Below are 17,799 nucleotides of genomic sequence, written 5' to 3'. Positions count from 1 at the left end.
CATAATCATCCAACAGCCATCAGCTGTTTATCTCAGAAAATTAATCCTCAAAGGGTGACCCTCATGTCCAAAATACGCTCTCAGTCATGAAGAATGATTGATAAATTATTCCAGGCTAGTCCACAGAACCACTTTTAGTGGCATTTTATCATCAAAGTTACTTTCCTCTTAATCAAAGGCTAATGCAACATGAAATCCTTAAATATGGGCTGCACCATACGATAAAGTTAGCAACCTTGAAAAGGCTGAAAAATAGCAATTTGCACACACAAACACAAGATTTAGAACTACCATCATAACCTGCATCATCAATCACAAGCAACAATGGCTTTAACAGAACTATTTTCAGAGTATATTAAACTTCATGATATCTTAACCTTCTTGTAAGGCCATGATAATCTCTTTACAATATTAAAGAAGTGCAGAAGGGCAGATTTGCTTCATACAGAAATATTCTTTGCATCAGATTTCATAAATAATGGCATTGCTGCCTTACCAGACATTCGTCAGCATTATTTTCAGCCCCATATACCCACTCAGGGAACACAGACAACACACATCTTCACATGTATTCTGAAAGACAATATACTCTGAAAGCGTTGCACAACTGCAAAAGAAATCTCTCACTGAAATGAGGCACATCTCTCTAGGCAGTAGCTCGTCTTCCAAAACCTGCTTGCAAGAGGGAGATCTGGGCAGGTGCCCATGACTTTTAACATAACTTTATTTTAAGTTTTGTTCAAGTATCTGATTTGTGCTTTTGTATTCATCATGTTCTTATGAAGAAAAGTCAAGTCCTGAGTACTCCATCCTAAATATTACTGTTACATAAGAAAGAAAAAATCCCAAGCAAAATGCTGCCCCTATAATAATTAATTATAATCCAAGTTATATGTATCAAAAAGTTGCCATTTCATTCTGCTGTAAAATCAGCAAACTATCTCTGAGGTGCAACTTCAAGGAGAGCAGAGACTGCTCATCTTTTAAAAGACACCACTAAACCCACCGTAAAATGGCAATTTTGCTAATTCAGTTTTTCAAATTACTTTAGAACAATTGATTCAGTTTTAATTGTTTGGGCTTTTCACACGGAGGGGAGCACTGGTGGCATGAGAAACCCAGCTAATATGAGAGAAGGAAGTGTCTAAGGAGAGGACAGGCAGAGAGGCACAGAAGGTGCAGAGGGGGAGAAAGGAACCGGGATAGAAGGACACCAGGAGATAATAAAGGAAAGGACATAGCAGATCTTCAGAGGAGAAGTAGGGAAAGAGTAAGAGGACATGGTAGCAGACACATCTGGCAATAAGGAGCCTAGGAAGGAGGACAGTTATTTTCTATGGATCTTGAGCAGCAGAGGGATGCCTGGACATCACAAACAACTCCTGTCTTTGAAGGAGTGATCTAAGAGTTACAGACGGTAAGCCTATATCCAAGTAATCCTCTTACACACTGACCCACAACATTTCCAACTGAGGAAGTTTCCACCTGGAATGAGCGGCAGTTCTCCAGATTCAAGTAGTCAACAGCTACAAGACACAAACATTCACACACCAAGCAAAGGGGAAGCTGCCACTTTGGTGCTGGATGCCAGTGGAGGAAGCGAGACCCTACAGCTTCAAACCATGCCGTAATTAACTGTTACGCAGACTGTAAGGCAGAAAGCATATTCATTGTAATTTCCTTTCCTTGAGCTATTACCCGGCACATTCAGTATTCCTATGCAGGAAAGGACATTTCCCCAGCGCAAGTGTACACTGTGTCTGCTAGTAGTATTTCTAATTAAAATTACACTGTAAGCCTGGTTGTTGAATACAATGCACGGATACTACAAGCTTTCTAAGATGACTGTTAGCCTGTAGCTGTTTTAATTAGCTTGACACGTAATAAAGTAGCATTTTATAATTATACTACTAAAACGCACAAATGTTTCCTTTCATATCTGTACTTACTGAGTCGCTTAGGTAACAGCCAGTTTTGGTTCAAACAGACCAGAAGCAAAACCCCAAACTTGGCTTCCCCCATGCCTTGCTTATGGCTTAGCAAGGACCATGTGCAGTTTAAGAGTGCCGTTTTGAAAATCCTTCCCTCAGAGCTGAAATGTGTATAAAACCTGAATTTGCAGTCCCCATAATTGTACTTTTGTCAAACACAACATGTGTGACCCCTCACTTCCCTAAAAAGTGTGCTGTGCTTAGTTCTTTGAAGGCACAATGCTGGATCTCAGGGTCTGCTGCCAGCCAAGAGCCCCGTCAGCAACGGGCAGATTTTAGACACAGAAAGTTTGTACAAGTTCTCTGCTCAGGACATCAGAGGCTGGGTTTTTTTTTTTTCCAGATTGCTATTCTGACCCCCCCTTCCCATACACCACAAGAAACCAATTCTGGCTTGTGGTCTTGTTACCAGACCTAAACATTACACATCACTGAACTTTTAAGCACTTGTATTCACTAAGTACTTATCCACACTTAGCTTTTTTAGTACCACTTCACTACAAATGCCACACCGATTATACCACAGAATTAAGACATTTAACACAGATTCTGATCACATTCTTGCTAATGAGAAGTGTTTACCAAATAGTTACGTTGTTCTGTAAACAGAAAGCAATTTCCATTCTTCTGTCTACAGTGGTGTCAGCATTTGCAAGCCATTACTAGTATGCATATAGCTGTCTACTCCAGTCAGTTCACACTTGCTATCAAACTGGCAGTTTAAGGATTTGGAATGCAGAACACAAGTCTGCAGCCTAAAAATAATATCCTGAGATTTGATCCTGCACTTCTTATTCAGGCTCAATTATTCAAGGTTGCCTAACTCTTCAGAAGTACTTTTCATCAGCAGATTGAAAACACTTTCCAAATGAAATGGGTATCGGTATCTCCTTTTTACTATGGGGAACCCGAAAATAAAATTTCACCTGAGAAAGGGCTTTGAGGCTAATTTAGGAGTACTGTCCAAGGGGATGAGGAGTCCATTATTCAATGTTATCTTTTATATTAAGAACTAAGCTTTTCCTTTCAAGACCACTAGAAAGTGATATATCAGAATATTTATCATACTGTCTTTGAAAACCTCACACAAAGATAGCTTTGCAAATTTCAGAAGGCCCAAGCTGAATAAGAATAGTTTACTTGATCTACGGCGGTAATTCAGTTTGCATTGTAAATACTACCCAGGACTGAGGAGAAATTTCTGAATTATTCCGAGGAAAAGAAGAATTAAGAAGTTAAATATTTTGATCAGAAGGCATCTGTAACCTCTCTGAACAGATAGGGCAATAATGTCTAAAACTAAGAAGGAAGACCGTATTTAATTTGCAAACATTTCATTGTAAGCCCTGAAAAGGTTTTGATCTCCTTTGGACGTAACTAATTCATACTTAAAAGCATGTTGTTCTTTGACAGCAATTTTATCCGTGGAGATTGGCTACATGGAAGCCAAACTTGACAGGGCAGTTTTGGGATGGAGCAAAAGCAACATATCAGGGATGCAGTGGAAAGCACAGCCAGAAAGGCACAGCCTTCTCCTCTTGACTGGACCAGAGCTGGACACTCCAAAGAGCAAATTATTTCACACTTAAAATCTATGTTTCATACTTGACACTGTTCCAGAAAAAGAACCCACAAGATATTTTCGGGATATATAGGAGAAAACCCACCTCTCAACTAAAAATATTGATTCCTTTGGACATTCAAACTGAGATGCCATTAAGAAAATTTGAGTTTCAGAAGTGCCACAGGTTTGTTTGGTTAATTCAGCTGTAGAGTCAATCATTCAATGATTAAACAAACACCAGTTTTGAAGATCTCATGACAAGAAAATAAGAGCCAAACCAGAAAAAACACTATTGATGACAATATATCAATATCTTTTTGTAAAAGATTCATTACTGAAGTCATATACATTCTTTTAAACAATGGTAGATTTACAAAAATAGTTTTCTGAAGGCAAGCTGTTCCATGTTTTCTATAAACCTTCCATGTAGAATTGCTTAAATGCAATATATACACCCTAAGAACTTAGATGCAGATTTCTGATGTATTCTTTCTAAAAAGACAAACAAAACCCACTGACAATGTACTGAGAAACTAAAGGGCAGATTCTTTAGTCTAAGGCATAAACAATACAAAGAAGATTTTGACATTCAATGCAATGATGTTAGGAAAGAAGAGAAATTAATACCACCAACAAATCAAAGTTAGTATTAAAGAATTGTTACCTTCTCCAGTGCATGATCTGTAGACTTCAGTCAAATTTCCAATACCTGAAAGTAGAAATTCATATGGAAAGTCAGTTATACTGATATTTTAAGTCATTAAATTCATTCTTATCCACGTTAACTTATTTTGCAGAGAAAGAGGCCGTCTTTGAAAACAGCAAACTAAAAATAATCAAAGTACCACAAGATAAAAGCAGTAAACTGGTCAGATACATAGAATTTTTCCACCGCTTGATTCACAGTTTCCCCCTACTCCACTGAGGCCTCCCACCCAGAGAGCCCCCAGCCATGATGCACCGTCCACCAGCCCATTGCTCACTGCAGACTTTGCACATTACACTGGAAGTTCAGCCGTTCCACCTGGGACTACTGGAACCTTATTTTCTCAACTCTGACTTCACTAAGGGCTGAAACTCTTTCAGCTGCTAAAGCCTCTCACGGTGAATCCCCATCTTCCCCCACTGCTCAAGTGCTCTCGGTCTCCCAAAGCTGGCAGAAATCCCCAGCTTCCCCCCCCATCACTGCTAACTCAGCGCAACTCTCAGTTGACAACAAACCAACCTAAATCCCAAAGAAAGGGCTGAAGCCCAGCCATTTCCCAAGAAGTTCTAAGTACAACCATTAGATCACCCAAACTACTCACTAATCAAATTTTGAAAAGTAGAAAGACAATGGGAAACAGGTTCAAAACATGTTTTAAATCATACAGCTTCACGTGTTCAGTAGCTGGCTATGGGACACACAAAATACATGTGGCAGATGCAGAAGATAAGTTTATGAAACTAGAATTGGGTGAGCACCATAATATAGCAAACATACTAAGAAATATAAGCTTTTTTGCACTACCAACACACCCCAGATAGGAGAGGCACAAAAAAGAGTCCGACATTTTGGCCTAAAGACAAGCGTTGGTCATCCATTTTCTAACTGAAGGGTTGTAGGTTGTATTATAATTCAAGATGAAGTCACAACCAGAGGACCCCCCCTGCTTCTGTTCAAGTCTGTAATAGAGTTGCTACTGAAGTCCTCGAGAATACAAAAGGCTTCTACACCACATGCACCTACTGGTTTTGCGGTGGGAGATTCTGTGCTAAGGAATTACATTACAAGGCAGCGTGCCCAGGCGGCCAAGAAGGCCAATGGCATCCTGGCCTGTATCAGAAAGAGTGTGGCCAGCAGGAGTAGGGAAGTGATCGTGCCCCTGTACTCGGCCCTGGTGAGGCCACACCTCGAATACTGTGTTCAGTTTTGGGCCCCTCACTACAAGAAGGACATCGAGGTGCTGGAGCGTGTCCAGAGAAGGGCAACGAGGCTGGTGAGGGGTCTGGAGAACAAGTCTGATGAGGAGCGGCTGAGGGAACTGGGGTTGTTCAGCCTGGAGAAGAGGAGGCTGAGGGGAGACCTCATCGCTCTCTACAACTCCCTGAAAGGAGGTTGTAGCGAGGTGGGGTCGGTCTCTTCTCCCAAGTAACAAGCGCTAGGACGAGAGGAGATGGCCTCAAGTTGCGCCAGGGGAGGTTTAGATTGGACGTGAGGAAAAATGTCTTTCCTGAAAGAGTGGTTAAACATTGGAACAGGCTGCCCAGGGAAGTGGTGGAGTCACCATCCCTGGAGGTATTTAAAAGACGAGTAGATGAGGCACTTAGGGACATGGTTTAGTGGGCATGGTGGTGTTGGGTCGACGGTTGGACTCGATCTTAGAGGTCTTTTCCAACCTTAATGATTCTATGATACATCACTGGTAGTCTACAGGCATATTATGGCTTCATTTAACAAATATGTATCAATCACAAGCAATCAGCAGCTTTTAGCAAGGACTTGGTGTGACATTTTTCAGCCTGCGCTAGAGAGTTATGCTCACAAAGTGAAAGGATTTACAGGCTGGCTCATCTGTGGTTTTGCACAGCACTACTTTGCCACCCAGACTTGCTGGAGGGAAGAGCTCCCTTCCAGTCCAAGCGACCTGATGGGCAACAGGTGGGATCCAGCACCAGTGCTGAGTATGGGCAAGCTTGTTCATAGAGGAACAGGCTTCAAGGAAGGCAGAGCCAGATGGAGCCCCACTGAAGTGAGTACAACGCTGGGTAGAGCAGATAAATATTTGACATTCAGAGCTACGCTAATTAGACATCAAGAAGAAATGAAGGGTTTCATACCAATCAAAATATTACTCTATTTACTGTAACTGTTCAACTTATCACTTCAGTCATAGAAAGTTTAGGAGAACAACTTGCACAAGTAAAGAAATGCTCTAACACCAACATTGCTGCATATTTTTAGACACCTACAAATCCACCCCTTGCTGCTGAAAACAAAGAAGAAAAAACCTCCAGTTTTTTTACTTTGAAAATTCTGATCTTCTCTATACTTTAGAGATGGATAGGCAAGTATCCCTGAACTTATGTGGGCACATAGGGCAGAGCGCCAAAGCAGAAGAAAGGTTTCTTACAAAACACCTGTCACACAACCTTCAGAAATGCATTTGTTTGGCTTTGGTTTTTTTAAAATCCCTGTCATGCTTGTGTGCATAATTGAGCTAGAGTGGGGATTTTTTTGGTACTCGTGGGAGACTGGATCAAATCTTCATTTTTCTCTTCCCCCACAATCCCAGCAAATGCATTTACTAAGCCTATTACTGCTTGCTTCTGTTGGAGCTGCTCACGTTGGTTAGATATTCACTCAGGCAGGACACCAACCTCCCATACGCCCACTGAGTGCTTTGGATACTGAGTAATTTTGGGGTAGAAAGAACAGGTGACTGGTTAAAAAAACCTCTACATTATGACTTCTGTCTACTTTACAGATCAAACCAGCAGCAGGTACCTACTCAAATCCTTCAGAAATTTCAGCTTCCAACAACAGAAACACTTTTGTGGACAATTTCTTAAAACACTTAGCATTGGCAGAGAGGTATTGACTTGAAAACCAGGGAATAGGCAAATTCAGAATGTTTTGCTTTCAGTACATTATTTCGTCCCATAGTAATTGCAAAAAGCTGAACATTACTCTTCAGTCATGTGTTTGAGACGGTGATTAAAGTAATTGTACATTATCCTCACAAGCAGCACTGAACCTAGACTTCCAGGCTTGAAAACCTAAAGCATTTAAATTCTATTACCCCCAAACATTCAACAGTGCCCAAGCAATTCTGCTAAATAATAAAAACCTCCTATAGCCTGGAGGGTTTGGCCATAGCTTCCAATCACTTCAAAGGTACACCCTCATCCCAAGTGAAGAACCGACTGGAACAGGTACTGAGGGAAACAGACAGTGCTCTCTCCCCTAGGTGACACGATGGAAGACAGCACACTAAAAACTGAATTTAGCAGCTTCAGTATTTTATGCATCCCTTGTCAACAGAAGGCTTTGAAAAAACTTCAGAACACAGATATGAAGTCACCTCCAAAGGAAAAGGCAACAACACACTTTTAATGTGGCTCCCCAGTCACCACTCCAGTTGTTCTCGAAGCTACAACTTCCAAGAAACCTAAAAAGAAATTCAGTTTTCCACAGCCCTCATTTTATGTGAAGGAACAGCACATACTTCAAGGAAAAAAATCACTTAAGGATAGAAAATAAAAATAGAGAGGCACCACTTCATTTCACAGAAATACTGTATAATTACACACACACACAAAAATCTACTTTTCAGGTGGAGGCAGTTCTTTGGGAGCTGGCAACTGGGAGTACTGATGAGAGCCTGAAGCAGCACTGGTCTCTCGTCTGCTGCCAACAGAAATCCGTACATTACACTCCAAGTTTATATTGACACACTAATGCAGACTGAGCTGAAAGAAGACATCCCACAGAAAGCCGAGGTGCATTTCCCACCTGGAAGTTTATTAGCATAATATGCAAATACTGACATTCCTGATGCATCTTTCCTCAGAGTTCTTATGTGAGATAAGACTGCAGAGTAAGGGTGATGGTATTTTCTCTATAGGAGGAAATCAAGCCTGGTCGATGGGAGGAATGTTACTGATGCATCAGGCTCTGAATCCCCAAAACAAAGTTTTCCCTTGGTCACTTCAAACAACAACTCATTCTCTGGTGTTTTTTCACCTTTTTACTGTCCCTAGCTCTATTCTAGGCTTAGGTTTATCGAACTAGCCTACTCTGGCACTGTTTTGTGTTGCCTCCCAAACCAATAGACTAGTCTTGTCCTATCTTCCAAATTAACTGTTTTTAAGAAAGCTTAAATCAGGAAACTGTGAGACTTTGCATCTCTCTGCTTCACTCCAAGCTCAAATTAGGCACTCCAGAAGCCGTCAGACTGCAGATTTACCTTTTAGCTGAAATCTCCAATATACTGTTTAAGAGTTTTCCCTACTTCTGTTTTCTAATACAAACTTGATATCCTTCAAACGTTTCACTTTCTATAAACACAATATTCTTCAGTTAACAAGAAGCTAAAGAAATGGGAGAACCACAAGCCTGCTGGCCTATTGGTTATTAAATAATCAAGTGATTCTGAAGCTGCTCATGCTTATTTTCATTTCCAAAAGTCCTACCAGCCTTCATGAAGAAAGATGTTCCCTGCAACTGCTCCTATTGCTGTGCCTGTTCCTGCTCTTGGAAGGCATTTCTCAGAGCAAAGCCCACGCCCGCCCACCTCTGCTCTAGACCTGGCTCTGCTGCCCTCTCTAAAACAAAGCAAGAGGATACTAACTCTGAAGCATCACCCAGTTTTACTACCTATATCAACAGATGAACAGCAAGTCGTCCAGCAAAGAGGGTATCAAGCCTCAGCCACATCATTTCCTTGCTGAGGCACACATCTTGCACAACAGGAACCCACACTTTATTCAGCATCATCTACCAGCTGCAGCTGCGACATGGTGCAGCCCTTCCTCTGTAACGTTTCAATCCTTGGCTTGCCTCCTGTTCATGAATTCAGACATTGTTATTAACACAATAGATTGATTATGGGAGCTAAACGGAAGAGACACAGTTTTCTGAAGCTGAAATATAAATCCAGTTCGCATTTGTCACAGAAGCATTTCCTGCGCATTTAAACATTGTTTAGTGAGTCAGCCAAAAGCATTTTGCAAGTGTAATCTATCTCATGGAGGAAAAACTCAAAAAGCCTAATCACCATCATATCTCTCCCAGGGTTTGATAGGTTTAACTTCAAAGTAAAATGCTGTCAAAATAGAGATCCCATGTGGTTTACTGTAACAAAAAAAAGTGAAAATTAAATATTTCAAAGTGTTATTTTGAGGTAGCAAAATACCTTGGTCTCATCAAGTGGGGATGAGCATTACACATTTATATTGGATTTTTTAGGCTTTACAAAGCTGTTTGTTTGACGTCATTTGCTTCACAAATGAAAAAGAACATTGACCTGCATGACTGCATCTTGATAATAAAATAATCTTTCGACACCAGAATTCTTTGGAGAGATTGTCAAAGAAATCTCAAAATGATTCACCAGCTTGTTCATAAATTGAACCCGTAAGCTACATAATCCTTAAAACTGTCTTTATTACTTAAAATGGGCTTCCCTGCACCATCGGAATAGGCTCAGAAGACGCTGCTTACTGACTGTACACAGAGAAAAAGCACCTGTTTGAAAGAGATGTTCTTTCAAAGCTATTTTCCCATGTAGAGATACAGTTGAAGAGTCCATATATCAGCAAAAAGCCCAGACTAGCTACAGGAGACTGCATTCAGAGAGGATGGTGTGCTTGTCACCTTTCTACTTTAAATGCAAAGTAGTGAAATGCATTTAATTGTTTTGCATTGTCTGCGAGTGATACTCTAGTCTCTCCGAACTGCTGATTAAGAGATCCTTTGCTCACTTGCACCAACCCAGCCACTTACCAAAGGTTATTTTAACTGAACATGTCAGGCTTTGATGACACAAAGGGAAAATTCACTTCAGATACAGTCAGGTTTTTTTGCATGTGTTTTTTCCATTACCAAGATACAACATCTTTGCAGTCCACGACAGCTTGTTTTCCAAGCAACAGAAGAGGATGGGTTGTACCAGCTCCTCACTAAGAAAACCACCACATTTTATTCACCACCACTGTAAGCTGCAGGTTTATAGTTGTCTTAATTTTTAACGAGATGTCAAGAGCCCTTGCAGTAGCCCTAATGCTGTACAAGACTCGAGTTTAACTCCTTCTCCCCAAGGAGCAGAGGTTGCATGAACTCTCCAAGCCATCATCAGCCCATAAGCCACTCTGCTTGCTGGTGACTGAGAAGAGTCCACCACAGCTTTACAAAAACAGATGAGCTCTTCTAATACTTCTGTATTTCTGCATTTTCTTGTCAAGTTTCTGCTTGGCCAAAAGCCTGCCTCAGCTGAAGGACACGGCGCAAAGGATATTGTTCAATGTCACATCTGAGTGATTCTTCGCATTAAAGAGCAAGCAGAAGTTAACAGGCTATACCTACCAGGGAAGGGAGGGGACCATTAGTTCCCCTTCATTTCTTGTTCCTATCACTCTGTTATATTAAATCTTTTCTTACTGGGATTGAAGTGCCAGAAGAGAAAATTATAAGTGATCAGAAATATCTCTAATCACTTGTAACCAATTACAAAATACCAAACAAGAAAGGTCAGTGACAAAAAAATAAATCAGGTACTGAGTAATTAATGTCTACACAACCTGTAATAATTAGCAACCTTGACAGTTAATTTTGCATGTTTTTACCATTCAGTTTTTATTTGAGGTGACAATTTAGTGCTTATTTGCAAGCTAACGTATGTATTCACACAGTCCCCTGATTGCTGTAAATGAAGGCCTTAAATATTTACTGCTAGTAAAACTTTTTAAACTTTTAGCAAGATTATCTTCTAATACCCAGCAGTGAGATTTTTATGACCTTCCGTGTTGAGGAATAATCTTCTGCAACAAGATAAAACGGATGTACGCCCACAGTCTATCCTTGCTAGAGCTACAGCTCCATCACCATTAAATTGTTTGTTTTTCTTTTTAATTTGTTCCTTGTCCTTGCAAACCAGAAGACACTTCAGGTCGCCCACATACTCCCCCAACACCATGTTCTCCAAAAAAACAAGGTCTTTTGCTTTCCAAGTTGGTTTCTTTTAAAAATTGCTAGGTTACATAACGAGGTCACCCAGTGCAGAGCTACATGAAGTCTGCAGAGGGTTTTGAAGTTACACGTGTCCACACCAACCACAACAGACACCTCCCAGTGCTTACCCCTGTTCTTTTATATAAAGCAGCAACAGTATAAATAAGATATTTAACTTTATATTGTTCTATTCAACCAACATGGAACAAGGTTAGATGAACAGAAGACATGACAGTGACACCACAAAAGAAAAAAAAAAATCAAGCCTGCAACATTGGACTACAAAGTGCCCATCAGGTTTGCAGGTTGCCACCACAAACAGAAACTGGGGGGTGTTTGGTGTGGGAAGCACACAGCCAGGGTGAACCTGCTCATCTCAAGGGTGCCTCAACATAACAAGTAGCCTTTTTTTTTTTAACCCATTGCTCTGATGTCTTGGGGAACTAAGGAGTGGACTTCAAGTTTCAATAGCCCATGCACTGTTGTATTTCCATTTATTAATGCTCTGAAAAAATCAGCGGCGGCTTATTAACATGCTGCTCCTGCTCTTGGAGGCTCACTGAGCCCAGGATGAAGCTAGGAGAGCAAGCATCCTACTTGAAGAGCAGCACTCCGTGGAAAGGCAGTGAATATCCAAGGCAATGCCTCTACTTCTACTGCCTTGAGAAAAACCTCGTTTTTAAAAATGCTGAATTGTAACTAAACAGAACTGTTGCATAATCAATCTTTAAGACAATCAATTTAGCAAGTCCTGGATGCCACTAGGGAAAGCTAGAAGCAATACCCACAAAAGCCACCTTGACCTTAACAGCCAGCTAAAAAAAGGTGTTTATATATAGTATTTTGAGAATAGGAAACTGATCCATGAACTGCCAATAGTTTGCAGTCTTACTATTCAGCAGACTATCACAAAATTTTTTTTTACCTTATTCAGTCTGCTCTAAGCAGTGCACAGCAAGGAAGGCAAGCGTAATAAAATTGATAGTATACACGGCAACAGCAAAAGCCTCACGAAAACTTCAAGTGCAGAATGTCATTAGCGACTGGGGTACAATAAATCTCATTTCCCTGGAAACAGCATTCAGGATTTCTTGTTCAGGGCAATTCCATCACTAATCAGAAACCCACGTTATGAAATTATATCTCAGTCAGACATTTCTTCCAAAGGATTCATAAAATACCCAAGAATAATGAAGAACTGATAACAAAATGCAATCTTTAGTTTTCTAAGATAAGTTCCTTCTAAATCATCTGTAAACAGATTAAGCTAATTGATACATCCAAAAATCTCAGTATTTAGTGAGCAGCAGACAGCAAATAAAGGTGAGTACAAGCTAAAAACCTGAGAGCAGAAACAAAACCAGAAAGGTTGGTGGAAGTAACGGAGCAAAAGCTTCATATCTGAAATAAACCGAAGGAGTATGTGCTATGCAAGTGGCAGGGATGAGACTGGCCCCCATCCATGACAACTGGAAGCAGTACACGAAGACAAGAGTCCAGAAAATCCATTTATTTAGTTTAGTGCCATCTATTTAATGTGCAAGTTGCATACCTTTTTTTTAAAAAAGGTATAAAAATAGGCAAGTCCTGAACAGCAAGACTAAAATACTTTGAAGCAAGAGATTTAAGTGAAGGCCACATACATGTATCACCTACAGCCAGCACACACTCTAAATACTAACTGTAAGATCAGAGGAGCTTAATGTACAGTAGCAAATTGCTTCCTTCAAATTTCAACTAATTTTGTAACTGGTTTTCCTAAATCTAAACAGAAACACTAACAGAGTACAAGTGTTTTTTCCTTCCAGCAGGCAGGCTGCCTCTTTCTCTTCCCCTTTAACTTCCCACTCCCGCAGCAACACCCTGCAAAAGAACTAGGGAATATTTTATCAATCTATTCTCTCAGAGTCACTAGGTTATGACTAGGAAAAAAAAAAAAAAAATCGGTTGCAATGTAATCTATCCACATTCAGAAGCACAGAAAGCTATTAGTCTGCGTCCTAGTGATACCAAGTCCTTTTCATACAAACAGTAGAACAAGCTAAGCTACCCAGCCTTGACACCTGTCAAAACAGAACAGGTCTCAAGTAGTAATTTATATGGGTAGCTTTTTTCCCCTCCTCTCCTTCCAATGGTTCAATTATTGCAGCAGCATCATGAATAAGTGGTATTATTTTCAGGAAAATTAGAGAAAAAGGAAAGGAAATACAATAAGCATAGGATTTGCCAAAATCCCTTCTTTTTTTTTTTAATATATGCATAAATTACTCTCCTTCCCTTCATTGTATTCTACTGCTGTGAACATATCAGTTCAACAGTTTCCCCCTATTTCAGGTTCATCAATTTTACCATTAAGTCCTCTCCATTATTAAGTCGTATTCATCTTAATCATGCAATTAGTTTGACTACATTAATAGATGTACGGGATGCAGGAAAAAAACCCCATGCAGCTCTTGGTCCTTGCGCCTACACCCTGGGTAATCTAAAAGTATTAATGATTTTAGCTATAAAAATTAGTATGTCAGCACTAAGTTGTGTCATCGTTGACCTAGTGGAGCACAGTCATGCCTTCGCGCTATGTTTTTACATGCGGATAATTTGTGCTATCATAAAAAGCAGGCCAGGTTTGCTTACGCAGTCAGTGGTCTACATAGCATCAGCCAAGCACAACATCTCCTTCCATGGGTACTAAAGCTGGTGCAGACGGAAAGAAGGCCAAAGAGTTCTTCGATCATTTTCGTTACAGCACCATTTTAAACGACAGTGAATATAAAGCGCAGTATTTTTCAATTCTTAGCTGCTCAGTTCTTTTCTGTTCTTAGTAACAGTTATTCCTGCCTTGATCCTTTGGCACCCGACACTAAAACCCAAGCAAGAGCTAAGGCCATACTTCGGTAAAAAGAGCACATTATCGGTGACATGCTTTTCAAAGGCTAATACTCCCAGCAGCTTCATTTTGATGGGGTGACGGTCTCTTAAGCTGTTGCAGCCCACAGGGTAGAGGAAGGAGATCAAAGGAAAGGAGCAGGGCTCGAAGCCACAGACGGACCTGCTCAAGGATCGCAAATAACCCCACAAGAGCAGACAAAATCCTGTTTGAAGGTCAAAACTGGAACTGGGCAACCGTGAATCCCACAAACCAGGATGAAAGACTCAGCCAGCCACACCGTATTTTCAATGGTGTAGGCAGAACACCTAAAGAGCAAACCTGATCTGGGGCACAGTAAAACATCACTAGATCACATTGATATTCAGGGGATCTGAGCTGGCTGCAGGAGAGTTACATTACAGTGCTGTCGATAAGGGCAAAGCATCCAGGATCTCAAAAAAAAAAAAGTAAGAAGAAAAGGATGTTTGGTTCTAAATACAAACAACCAAACTTCAAAAGTACTTATGTTTTAGGAGGAAAAGAAGTACAGACTTGCAACTTCTTTCTCACTAAGAAATAGGAAGAAGCTTCGACCCCCTACAGATGAGTGTAAAGAACACTGCAGCATGGCTGGTGTTAACAGCAACTGCCAACATTCACACTTGGCCAAGACACTGAGATGGACAAGCAGAGCTCAGGAGAAACAAAAACCAGAAGCTTTTGATGGTTATTTTCTATACCCGCACACTTATTTTCCATTTCACCAATATGCAGCTTGAAACCTTTTAAATGACAGCACCTTTTGGCAGCTTGCACGCTGCACCCCAGTGGTGCAGGAGGCAGCACGGGAGGTCTGCAGCCACTCCGGCAGCGACAGCATCCCGGGCTCCCGGATGCCGCCCAGCTAGCCCGGCTCCTGGCAGCATATGCTTGGGAAGCCCGGACAGTTTGGAGCAGGATTTGATCCCCTCCCAGCAGCCCCGCTTCCTTAACTGCAGCCTCCACGGCAAAATAGCCAGTTGGTTAATTACATTGTTCCACCAAACATTTATTATTAGGTAAACAGATTTGTTGTGGCTGCCGGGCCACGATCGGTGATATGAAAATATGTTTTGAAAGCCAAAAGGAGAGTACCAACTTTCCCATAATATGGAAAAATCCAAAAATAAGATGTTCACAGCATCTAATATAAAATGTTAATGTTCAAGGAATACACAGAAAGTATAAAATTATCTACATATGCATTTAAGTAAATATGCTTCTTCATAAAAATAATGAGGGCTCTGTAAGTGGTATAAATATATTTTGTACATCTCACAAAAAGGTATAAATATATTGTGTGTATCTTCATATATCCCACGTGAAACATGCCGAGAAATTTAGTTTTGTCAAGACAAGCACTCACACACTTCAAACTTTCAGACATTAAAGTTTTGTTCAAACTGAAGTTTTGTTCCTGTGTGCATGCATTAGTTATCTTTTATATAATGTATTTAACTAAAGCCTTGAGTCAAGTGCAGCTTGGAGGTAAAGAAACAAGTAGCAAAACTCTTTTGTTACATCTACACAAATCAGACTGCCTTTCTTCCTGAAGTCTATTATTACTGCCACAAAGTTGGCTAGCAAGTGTTTGAGAGAAATTAAGGGCAGCTCAAAATTTTTCTAGAATGTTTTAAGGAGTATGGACTTTTTATAGAAGTTTGATTTCATCAAGTATATTTGTTTTTCCCCAGAAAAAGAGTTTGTTATGCTTTTTCCTTTTTTAAAAAAATGAAAGGCTTAAGTATTCAGCAAGTAAGCCCATTTTTCTGGGTTTCTGCTTTTCTAGTCAGTTCTACTAAAAACGCACTTAATTTAAAATTCACACCAGTGTCCAAATCAATCCTATCTCTTACTTTTAATTCTACTTGAATCCACTGCTCAAAGGTGGCATGTAACATTAGGGATCTCGCTATGATCCAGCTGGAATCATTCCCCCTCCCGGGTCCTCTTGAAAAAGTCCAGTATCTCCATCTTCAAAGTCATTATTCTATCAATACTCTGAATAATTTAGTAGGCAGCTGTTCGACTTGACATTTTTATACAGGTCATAAACTCACTAAAACACTGAAACCTATGCCTTAACTAGTATTTCCATGGGGTAAAGCTGCTCAGTGACTAAGCCACATATATGCTGCTGCTTGCAATTATACACCACAGGACCGCCCGGGTTTCACCTGGCTTTCTAGCTATTTTATGCATATTTTGATGACCAAAACCAATTCCCCCTCTACAGAAGCCATACATTGCTATTTACACATTTGTATATGAACACTCCTAACATGAGCTTTATAATATCTGTACATTAAGGATACTACTTAATCCTCAAAGGCTAAGCAGCTTATGATTAGCATTGGGCTATCTCAAAAGTAGGAGCGAGGGGTGTCAGGGGTTTCTTTTGGGCAACGTCTCCTGGCTGTTCATCCCCAGAGCTTTGAGCAATTGATCAAGTCACAAGGGAATTGGCCAAGTACCTAAAAGAAGCTGCTATTTAAGGGGGGGGGGGGGGGGGGGGGGGGGAGAAAACTATCTAGCAGCTTATTTACTAGAGAAGCTGTTCCTATGTCTTTTCAGTATTCCTTTCATACACTTACCAAAATGCATGGAAATATAAATATGTGTAACAGAAGAGAAGAGAAGGAAGGAAGGAATGAAGAAATGCAATGGAAGGGAGAGCTAGGAACAATACAACACAGAAATCACCAGTGCAAAAGCTCCAGTGAAGAACACGTAAAGCTATGTTGCATAGAGTAAATCCTCTTTATATACTGCTACTACAGCTCAACAATAGTGCTTTTCTATAGTTTGAGCAGGAGTTAACTAAAATATCCTCTAAGGTTTTGACCAGCTTTAGACCTTAATTGACCACTATACGCTGTGTGTGGCTTGCAACCCGATCATGCAAATAAATATCAAGTACACTGTTAAAGTAGACCCAAATGAGTCAGTGAGAGCCAACTCCTAGATGTTTCTGAATACAAATTAATCCTTACTTACATCCATGAGAAAACCAGCAGATATTAGAGACTACCTTCCAGGGGTCAAGAGCATGCAAAATGTTTCACAGGAGTCTCATTAGCTACAAGGCTTCTCTGACTGACATACTGGTAACTACTACCACCAACACACCTGGAGACCTCTCAGCACCTTATATTTGTTAACTCATGTCTTCGCACCAGCCCTCTAGCACACGTATCAGGACTTATGTTTCTTATATATAAATGAGGATGGCTTGTCTGCAGGACACTAAGCAGCAAGTCAGTAATTAACTCCAGGCATACGCTCACATCTTCTGGAAGCCAAAGTATTATCTACATAGTAACATTAGTTTTACCAAGGGAGCTGTGTAGGAGATATCAGGATAAAGACATTAAATAAAGTTCTGAGAAACAGAACTCAACAGAGACATAAATAAACATAGAGCCTAACCCTGCTTTTTGACCAGAGCAATTTACCCAATCTTGTGCTTAATCCTCAGAAAGACAGACACTACCCTCAAGCAAAAGTCTTATTCCACCATCTTCTACAATTCCCCAAAGCCTTCTGACAGCAAAAAGCCTTCCCTGAGCAGGGCAGCAGGACCCACAGCGCTCCCCCAAGAGCCCTCTGCCAACTCACCGGAGAC

At 40.5% G+C, this 17,799-nt stretch overlaps 1 protein-coding gene across 3 annotated transcripts in view; it reads right to left on the bottom strand.

Annotated features, from left to right (window-relative positions):
- The window catches only part of LOC143164264 (contactin-4), a 357,652-nt gene that overhangs the window by 312,848 nt on the left and 27,005 nt on the right, over nucleotides 1-17,799 (bottom strand). For all 3 annotated transcript variants that reach the window (XM_076346685.1, XM_076346684.1, XM_076346687.1), the window contains exon 2: nucleotides 4,220-4,264. The gene's annotated coding sequence lies outside the window, so the exon portion shown is untranslated. The remainder of the gene's footprint in view (nucleotides 1-4,219; nucleotides 4,265-17,799) is intronic.

This window comes from Aptenodytes patagonicus, chromosome 8 (genome assembly GCF_965638725.1).
Source record: "Aptenodytes patagonicus chromosome 8, bAptPat1.pri.cur, whole genome shotgun sequence".
Classification (NCBI taxonomy): domain Eukaryota; kingdom Metazoa; phylum Chordata; class Aves; order Sphenisciformes; family Spheniscidae; genus Aptenodytes; species Aptenodytes patagonicus.
The sequence above is the reverse complement of the archived record's forward strand: the minus strand, read 5'-3'. Positions and strand labels throughout refer to the sequence as shown.